Below are 10,952 nucleotides of genomic sequence, written 5' to 3' on the forward strand. Positions count from 1 at the left end.
GGACTCTCTCATGCTGCTCAGTGCATTGGTTTGTAAAGCATTAAAGTCCCTGAACTGAGGTGACACGATGAGATAAACGTGGGTACATATAGTACTAAGGTACAGCAGCAGTGGTGTCACTGTGGGCCCACCTGCTGTCAGTCTGGTCAGCATTGCGTGTGTGAGGCTGAGTGAGTGAGCGGAGTGTTTGCATAACAGCGCTGTTATACTAATATGTGTTGTTGTCACTGGCATGCCACCATTTTTAATATTTTTGTATTCTGCAAAGATTTTTCACTGATCCATAAAAGTCCATGTTGTTCCACCTATAGCTGGCTTACACACTTTTATGTAGGCAAGGTCCGTGTACACTTAGCGTGCCAGCAGTTTTAATGGGTACCTTTGGGTGACAACTTGATCCTTTTGTATATGAGTTTTGTTCCCATTTATCCAAAATCCTCTTTTCCCCGTATACGTTTAATTTTAAGCTTAGTTAGCACTTGCCCGAGTTCACTTTTATATTTCTCATTGTAAGGGTTAATGAACAAGGTGCTTTGTCTATGCAAGTGAGGCAGGATTCTGGCTGAAAACGCCCTTCTGATAGCAAGAGAGTGCTGAAAAAATATTTTTTTGTTTTTTGTTGGAAGCTGAATGACCCAGATATTATGTCTCACTGACATGCCTGCTGTACACAATGCTGCCGCCTGCTGGACAATGCTGCCGCCGGCCGAATTGCTTGCCTTACCAATTCAGCTGACATTGCATCATTTTTCCTTGCGGGTGGCAGCGAATCCCATAGCCATGCATGGCATGGCTTCTGGGATTCATCTGTGTAGTTGCAGCACATGAAGTGCCACCGTGTGTCTCGCAGCCATGTGCGGCAGCCAGTGGAAACGAGTCCTAAAGATCCCTGAGCTGGAAAATGAACCTAGATTTTTTTTTTTTTTACAGAAGATACAATAACAAATCAACAAAAGAAAATAAAGAAAACCCTGACAATCTCCCATGAGGAGATGGGCTAGTCCAAAACCTGTCAGTAATGTCAGATTTCTACTACCTACTGTAAGTGACAGCAACATAGGAGAAATGTATGGTTCATTTTACTCTGGGAAAAATGTACTTCTTACTTGTATATATTCACATTAGGCCTAAACGATTTTAGGAAAAAATTGAATCACGTGATTTCTGTCTGAAATCGTGATTTCAATTCGATTCATGATTTCCTTTAAATCAAGCTTTGTTCCCCTCCTCTGTGCGCCTCTGTCCCTGTGTCTCTTTATGCACCATCTGTGCCCCCAAGCTGCGGTAGCGATGGACATAGCTTTCAGCAAGAGTCCAACGATGCCCATCTATCCACTTCGCCTCCTTCAGGCTCTAATCCATGGCATACTTCCTGTATGTCATGTGACATACAGGAACCAGGAAGTATGCTGTGCACAAGAGTCAGCAGATGACAAGAGAGGACGGACAGCGTTGGACTCATGCTTATTCAAACTCCCCCATGTGGAAATGACGTCATCACAGAAATTTTGACGATTCTGAAATTGTGATCTTGGTGATCGCGATTTTTGGTTTAAATTCCATTTATCTTTCAGGCCTAATTCACATTTACTTTAAAGGGGAACTGAAGAGAGAGGTATATGGAGGCTGCCATGTTTTTTTCCTTTTAAGCAATACCAGTTGCCTGGCATCCAGCTGATCCTCTGCCTCTAATACTATTAGCCATAGCCCCTGAACAAGCATGCAGCAGATCAGGTGTTTCAGACTTTAAAGTCAGACCTGACAAGACTAGCTGCATGCTTGTTTCTGGTGTTATTCAGATACTACTGCAGAGAAATAGACCAGCAGGGCTGCCAGGCAACTGGTATTGATTAAAAGGAAATAAATATGTCAGCCTTCGTATACCTCTTACTTCAGTTCCCCTTTAAATGTTATGATTTTAGTGATAGTTGTCCTTTAACCACTTAATGACAAGCAGACTTATAAAAACGTCCTGCTAGAGCCTCTTAATGGCTCCAGGACGTTTTTGTAAGTCAGACAGTGCTGCTGCCGATGTGCGTTTGCATTCCCGTGAACGGGAAAATAGTGAAAAAAAACCCACCAAAGAAAAAATACACCTTTATTTCCAAATACTATATTGTCACCATACTTTGTACTAGGGACATAATTAAAATCTTGTGACAACCAGGACAAATAGGCAGATAAAATGGGTGGGTTTTATGTACAGTAGCCATGTTTATATTAAAACTATCGGGGATAAAATTGGAGAAATGGTGTATTTTTTCCTTGTTTTTCCCTTTAAAATGCATAGAAAATTAGGTAATAACTGAAAACAAATATCAAACCCCAAAAGCCCAATTTGTGGGGAAAAACAAGATATAGATCATTTCATTGTGATTAATAGTGATTAACCACTTGATGACCCACCCTTTACCCCCCCTTAAGGACCAGCGCTGTTTTTACTGATCTGTGCTGGGTGGGCTCTGCAGCCCCCAGCACAGATCAGGTAGCAGGCAGAGAGATCAGATTGCCCCCCCCCTTTTTTCCCCCTATGGGGATGATGTGCTGGGGGGGTCTGATCTCTTCTGCCTGCTGGGTGTTGCGGGGGGGGGGGGGCACCTCAAAGCCCCCCTCCGCGGCGAAAATTCCCCCCTCCCTCTCCTACCTGCTGCCCCCCGGCGATTGAGGCTGCACAGGACGCTATCCGTCCTGTGCAGCCAGTGACAGGACGTCCCCTATCACATGGAGGCGATCCCCGGCCGCTGATTGGCCGGGGATCGCCGATCTGCCTTACGGCGCTGCTGCGCAGCAGCGCCGTGCAAATGTAAACAAAGCGGATTATTTCCGCTTGTGTTTACATTTAGCCTGCGAGCCGCCATCGGCGGCCGGCAGGCTATTTACGGAGCCCCCCGCCGTGAATTGACAGGAAGCAGCCGCTCGCGCGAGCGGCTGCTTCCTGATTAATTAGCCTGCAGCTGGCGACGCAGTACTGCGTCGCTGGTCCTGCAGCTGCCACTTTGCCGACGCACGGTATAAGCGTGCGGTCGGCAAGTGGTTAAGCTATTGGCAAATGAAAGGAATGAGCACTGAAAGGTAAAAATCGCTCTTGTCCGTTAGGGTAAAAAGCGCTTTGGGATGAAGTGGTTAATGAATAGGTGCAGCTTACTGAATCACTATTCAGCCACACTATTCGTTTAAATATAGACTCGGGATATCCCATATTGTGTTTGCAGGCAGACAGGAATGCCACAGATGTTCCCTCCATACAGGTGATTTTGGCTCTGGCTAATGACAACTTAAAGACGCTGAAGCGGAAAAAAAAATTATGATATAATGAATTGGTTGTGTAGTACAGATAATTACTAGAACATTAGTAGCAAAGAAAATACTTATATTTTTATTTTCAGTTAGTGTTGTTTTATAACATTGCATCATTCTCTAATATTTGCAGTTTACACACTACTCAGCATTCTAAATGATTTTACAGAGCAGTCCAGTGAACTATTGAACCCTTCTCTGCAGAGGAAAAGAAAATACGGTGACTGACAGGTGAGATAACAAGCTTCAGAAGACAGAGCTCTCTGCGACTTTGAAAGTCGTGGAGCTTAATGGCTTTTTTACATAGATAACTACTCGAGTTTCTTAACTCTTCCTGTACTGGAATCAATATTAGACTTATGTCTCTACTCCTAATGTTTTATTTCTTAGCTGTACTACACATTCAAATCATTAGGTCATAATTTTTTTTTTCTTTTTAGCTTCAGTGATTCTTTAAGCATGGAGCAGATCCCCACAGGGCGACTTTATAGTAGGGCAATTTCTATAACTGTGATCACGTAAGAAGGCAACTTGTCCTGTCTTACTTTGTCACATGATGTGTCCTCATCCAAGCTAGCCCTGAGCCCTCTATATTTATTGGAATATACTTGGAAACATTAACAGGTAATAAGGTATGTCTCTCTAGAAGATAACATTTCTTGGTTATTTAATTTACACCTCTCTCTGTTACCATGTTATTGTCTACTGCTTGTTATTTTAACCAGTTCCCCACTTCTGGTACGTGTAACTACGCTCATGGAAACTTCACTTAGCAACCTGGGACGTACAAACTCTTACCTGTTTGTTTACTTCTTTATCTCCCAGTCACCACCTAGCCGAGCAACTGTTTAGCCAGAGACTTGTTTTTCAGTGATCAGGGAATGAGAACAGCTTGTTCTCAAACCCGATCACAGTGCCTGTAATGAATGACAGCCAGCGGCAATGAGACGCAGGCTCTCATACACAAATCCCAAACAACACAGTTCAGTGTAGTGCCATCTTGTGGCCAAAAAGTAAAATGCAGCCTAACACACCATTACATTCATAAAATACATTTACATACATACATTTTTATTAATTATTTAACCCCATAAACCCCTACCCTATAGTTCCCAAAATAAAACACTTGTAAAATAAAAAATAAAAAAAGACACCATTAAAAAAAAACATAGTTACCTTATGGACGTTTTTTTTTTTTTTTTTACTATGTATGAATACACACTGATCCTGATTATTTGTTCTACACTGAGGGAGTTCCCGTTTATCTTTATTATGTCCATGTATGCTTGGATGAAAGATGAATCATAGCTACAGTGTGGAGAGGAGGAGGAATCTCCCAGGATTAGTGTGTATAAATATCAAGATAGATGGTGGAGCGCTTGTGCAGCAGAATAAATACTACTAACGTGTCAAGACTTTATCTGGGATTTGGTCTACCTGTGTGCAGCTGGTCAGTCTGATCACCATTGGAGGATGCCTATGCTCGTATTCTCTTCAAACTGTTTTTACTGTATATGTCATGAGGTTATATTACTGTTCATTTTGCAAATAAAGGCTTGTAGTTATTGTGATAGTATTATAAATTACAAAATGGAAAAAAATACACCTTTATTTTCAGATAAAATATTATCGCGATACGTTGTGCTAGAGGCACAATTGAAATGTTGTAATAAGCAGGGCAAATGGGAAATTAAAATGAGTGGGTTTTATGTATCGAAGCACATTTTATTTTAAAACTATAATGGCTGAAAACTGAGAAATACTGATTTTTTTTTTCGTTTTTGTTCTTATTATTCCCTTTAAAATGCATATAAAATAATTCTTTGCAAAAAGTGCCACTCAAAGAAATCCTAATTTGTGGTGAATAAAACAAGATATAGGTCATTTCGATGTGATAAGTAACAATAAACTTATTGGGGAATGAATGTAAGGAGCGAGATGTAAAAATTGCTCTGGTTTTTATGGGGAAAAAAACTGTGGTTGGGAAAGTGGTTAATATACAGCTGTAACTTATGACGGGTTTGCTAAGCTTCTAATAATAAACGCAGTCCTATTCTATTTGTTTATCCTATACTGAATTCCTGATGCAGCCTTGGTTGTTACTATGATGCAGTAATATCATATGCACTTTTCTTGCCTCTGGGGTTAATTCATAAAAGGCTGTGCGGTAAAGAAATCTGGTCGGGAAAATACCGCATTCGGTATTTTAGACTTTTGTGTGCTAATTTACAAACAATTTTTACAGCTGCGATAGAAATGCAGTGTTTTACCGAACTAAACTGTCGGTAACATGAGAAGAGTAGCTGGCTGAGTTGTTACATTCCTGTTCTCAGTGCAGAGACAGCATTACAATAAAAGAGGCATCCCCAACATCAATTTAGATGTGCATGTTTTGTTATACTGCCTCTGCTTGCTCTGAATCTGTCTATTAGTCTTTCTAAAGAATATATTTAATTGCCACAGCGTAGAAGAACTTCAAAAAACATGCCAGGATTTGTGATGTTCACCTCTAGCAAATACACATCTGAAAAACAGGTGCCGAAGAAGTTAAAAACACAGCCTAGGGTATTCAGGGAAAGTGTGATGATTTGCTCAGCTGCCTGTGCAGGCAGCCAGCCTTTTGACCATTGTGTAGGTTTGCATGTTGCAGGACTCTGGAAAGAAGAGCTTCTGTCAGTTTTGCAGCTTGTGCTTGCAGAGGAATTTGCATACGTTGTCATGCAAATTGCCTGGCCACATTCATTGGAGGCGTGTACTATAAGTACTATGTCTTTCCCACAATGCTTCGCTGTTCATAAGGATTTCGTCCTATGTAACACTCCTGGTGGGGTGTCAGCCTTGCTCTCTGTTTGAACATCAGCTTAGAGTAATTCCTAAATCTGCGCTAGGCAGATTTCCCTAGTGCTGTTAGGATTGTATTATCTGTATTGCCTGTTCTGTCTTGTCTTGCCTGTTTGCCATTGTCCTGTCCCTATGGTGGTTGACAGGAAATGGTTCTGATCTCTGTTCTTGGAGTATAGCTGGTGCAGCGGTTGCTACCAGCTATCTCTTCTGTTCTGTCTCCTGGGATCACACTAGCTACTTTTTGCTAGCGCTGGGGATCCTTCTGTTCTGTCTCCTGGGATCGCACTAGCTACTTTTCGCTAGCGCTGGGGATCCTTCTGTTCTGTCTTCTGGGATCGCGCTAGCCACTTTTCGCTAGCGCTGGGGATCCTTCTGTTCTGCTACTCTGTACTTGGATCGCGCTAGCCACTTTTCTCTAGTGCTGTGGATCCTATCTCTCGCTTGTCCCTGTTTTCGTGTGTTTGTCTGCTATGCTTGCTGGAGGCTCGGTGAGGTAACCGTTAAGCAAGCGCTCGCGTCCTCTGTTTCATGTTTGTCTGTAAATGGTTAGTTAGGCGTGCTTGTCTCTATTGTGCTTATCACGTGGAGACCGCGCATAACCGCGTGCACTGTTGCGAATGAGTGCGGTGTTCGCGGTTAGCTAGCATTTGTTATTTTCTGTATCTCCTCATTGTATTATTTGCTGTGCCTTTGCTAACCTCGTATTCTGTTCTGATCTGCCTTGTGTCTCGTCTGGCGATCGCACCTCTCGCGATCGCGTTCCTATTTCATATCTGCTGTTGTGTGTATGCGGTTGCGGGGTGGCGACTGGATTGGCACACACACATACAACCTGTCCCTTTGCTCATTCTCATTCGCAATCGCCTCTCTTGCGATTGCGTTCTGCGCTTCGTACAATTCCTGTCTGGCATTTGTGGAGGTACAGAGGATTGGTTCCTCTGCACTCCCCAGCGCCATCTGCCGACAGGAATTTTCCCTCTACGGGTGCGTAGCACCTTTTGCTGGGTTCCTGCAAATTATACGCTTGTGGAGGATTTCCGCCGTGTCAGCGCTCGCGTTGTGCGCTGATCACGGGGAAAGTTCCACAATCGTTACAGAAAGCCTTGTTTATTCCGATCGCTCTGCTGCTGGCTTGGGGTAGATCTCACTGCTTCTGCTTGTCAGTCTTCATTAACATCACACAGTCCTGAGCTCTTATCACTCTCCTATCACCACTTCAAAGCAGGCGGTATGTTCAGTGCCATTACTGCCTGCTCTAATCTTTATGAATTGACATTTACTGACATGTGTTGAGGTAATTTACCACACAAGTCGGTAATTTACCTCACTGCTCAGGAATTTCAGCTTTACATGCGGTAACAGCATTTATGAATTGACATTTTCCTAAGTGTTTGGTAAATTACAGCAAGTAGATAGGGCTGCGCTGCCTGTAAATATTGCTCAAACCAAAGCATACAGGAAAAAGAGAAGAGAAAAATTGCTGCAGCACAGTCAGACCTTACTGCAGTCCCCAGTCTGCACAATGATGTTTACAATAATAAGTCAATTCAAAACACTTCTCTCCATTCTATCAGACCTTACTGCAGCCAATGTATTATAGCAATGCAGTTCTCTCAATTATATTAGACCTTACTGCAGTCAGATCAATGCTCTCATACAGTTTGTGGCCAACTACACAACAGTCATTAAAGTTACTCCTTGTTTGGGATTGCTTCACTTTGCCAGATTTTGAGATAATGTCAATTGCTGAGCTGCGCTCACCAGAAAATCCTAAAAAACATAAATGTACTGCACATAGCGTAATTCCGTTATCAACTAGCAGACACCCAGGTGATAGTGCGTAGTGTGACACTCGTGAATCCACTCCCCAAAGTAGATTGCGCTCACCAAATTGCAGCCACCTCAAACATCATGTGGATCTAGCGTTTTTATGTTAAATCATCCCACTGGCAATTTCACTCTTGAACTTTGCTTTAATATACGAGTAAAAGTTTTCCTTCACATAAAAACATATAGAGCCATCATAGTGTGATACTGTTTGAACATTGCACATAGCTCCGCGGAGCTACGGCCAGCGCGTCTGACATCACTGCTTGCGGAGGGAAGCCGGCACTGTTAAGTATATCGACTGAGCGGGGACGGTAGCCTAGGCGGACGGAGTGAGGGGATACGGGACGCCGGATCCATCCTGAGGCCAGGGAAGACCCCATTACTGAGGCTGACATGATGTGCATTGAATCAAGTCTCCATACGTGAGTACTTTGGGGAGTGGATTCACAAGTGTCACACTACGCACTATCACCTGGGTGTCTGCTAGTTGATAATGGAATTATGCTATGTGCAGTACATTTATGTTTTTTAGGATTTTCTGGTGAGAGCAGCTCAGCAATTGACATTAAGTGCTTGGTAAAGTCAGCTGTTTTCAGCATTACTGCATGTGGTAATGCTTTATGAATTTGTGGTTATATTAGTAAGTTTGTTTATTTCATAGCTAAAGGACAACTGAAGTGAGAAAAATATGGGGGCTGCCATATTTATTTCCTTTTAAACAATACCAGTTGCCTGGCAGCCCTGGTGATCTATTTAGCCGAAGTGTGTTTCAATAACACCAGAAACAAGCATGCAGCTAATCTTGACATATCTGACAATAATGTCAGAAACACCTGATCTGCTGCATGCTTGTTCAGGGTCTATGGCTAAAAGTATAACAGGCAGAGGATCAGCAGGGCTTCCAGGAAACTAGTATTGCTTAAAAGAAAATACATATGTCAGCATCCATATCCCTCTCGCTTCAGTTATCCTTTAAATGCTTATTGATATTTTACAGATTAGCAATATCTGGAAAATGATCTATGCTTTTTTAGGTAGTTTTTTTTTGTGTGTGTGATTATTCTTGTTTAAATCATTATTGTTTGTACCAGATTGTATTTCTATTTTACTGTATTTTCCGCCGTATAAGACACACTTTTTCTCCCCCCAAAATGGGGAGAAAAGGTCCCTGCATCTTATATGGCAAATGCAGGGAATCCCCGACTTACGAACGGCCGCCGATACGAACCACGACCCGCCGCCATGTCAGGGATTCCCTGCATTAGCTTGCTGTGTGGTCCGCTCACCCTTCCCCATGTAATTAGTGTGGTGGCAGCATGTATGTATCAGAGTTGTTGCCGGTATCACTGCCTGGCTCCCTGTGCAGTCAGCTTGCCCAATCTCCCCTCCCCACATATGTGCGCCCCCCCTTGTGTGTCCGCTCTCCCTTGGGTGTCAGCATAGCAGCAGTCATACGTACTCCAGCCGCTCTCCGGGAATGCAGACCTGGTCTCCTCTCTGTCACTCCTCTAGTGATGGCTTCTGTAATACACGTCATTGATGAAGCCATAACTAGAGGGGCGACGAGAGAGGAGACTAGGTCTGCATTCCTGGAGAGCGGCTGGAGTAAGTAAGACTGCTGCTATGCTGACACCTGGGGGGAGCAGACACACAAGCGGGGGGAACGCGAACACCAGCAGGGGGAGCGCACATATACGGGGAGGGGAGATTGGGCAAGCTGACTGCGCGGGGAGCCAGGCAGTGATACCGGTGGCAACTCTGATACATACATGCTACCGCCACACTAATTACACAGTTGGGGATGCCTAAAGGCACATGGGGGGGGGGGCATCTGAGGGCACATGGGGAACACCTGGGGGCAACACAGGGAACACCTATGGACTCATGGGGGACACCTGGGGGCCACACTGGGAACACCTAAGGGCTCATGGGGGACACCTGAGGACTACACTGAGGACACCTACGTGCACATGGGGGATACTGAGGGCACACGTGGGATACCTGGGGGCAACACTGGGAACACCTAGGGGCACATGGGGGACACAGAGGGCACATGTGAGACACCTGGGGGCCACACTGGAAAGACCTAAGGGCACATGGGGGCCACACTGGGAACACCCAAGGGCCCATGGGGGACACCTGAGGACTACACTGAGGACACCTACGTGCACATGGAGGATACTGAGGGCACATGTGGGATACCTGGGGGCAACACTAGAAACACCTAAGGGCACATGGGGACACTGAGGGCACATGGGGGACTCCTGAGGACAAATGGGTACACCTGAGGGCACATGGGGGACTCCTGAGGACAAATAGGGACACCTGAGGGCACATGAGGGAATCCTGAGGACATTAATTGGGGTAGGTAGAACACCTACAAGACGCTCCTGGAATATAGACGCACCAGGTTTAGTCTCTATTCTTTTTTTCCCCTGGTTTTTGCCCTCAAAACCTGGGTGCGTCTTATATTCCGGAGCGTGTTATACGGCGAAAAATACGGTATTCCTTAGAGCCGGTTCACACGAACGCTTGGCGTCCGGGACTCGTTGGCTAAACGTTCCCATTCAAGTGAATGTGAACATGGAACATTGCACGGTTACCGTAGATTACCGCCGATTGCGCAAATGTGGCATTCCGATCCCGTCGTTTCAGCATGCGGCTTCTAGGGTCGCCTAGCCTCTGCGGGGACGAAGAACACTAATTGCGATGGGACGCTGACGATCGCCGCAGTGCCGCCCCCTGAACGAGACGTCACAGGACGGCGCTGGAAGCCACTTGCCGTCTGTGTAAACGAGCCCTTTAAACCATAAAAATTATTGAAAGATACATTTTATGATGGATTTTCTAGACAAGGTAAATAAGGTAGCATAAGAAACATTAATAATTGCACTTAGCCTATTTACCACAAGATGGCGACCTCACTCCTCCCAGGTGGGACGCACAGATGGGAAGAAATTAAGCCAAGGACAGGAAATGAT

The sequence above is a fragment of the Hyperolius riggenbachi genome, chromosome 10, assembly GCF_040937935.1.
Source record: "Hyperolius riggenbachi isolate aHypRig1 chromosome 10, aHypRig1.pri, whole genome shotgun sequence".
NCBI classification, from domain to species: Eukaryota; Metazoa; Chordata; class Amphibia; order Anura; family Hyperoliidae; genus Hyperolius; species Hyperolius riggenbachi.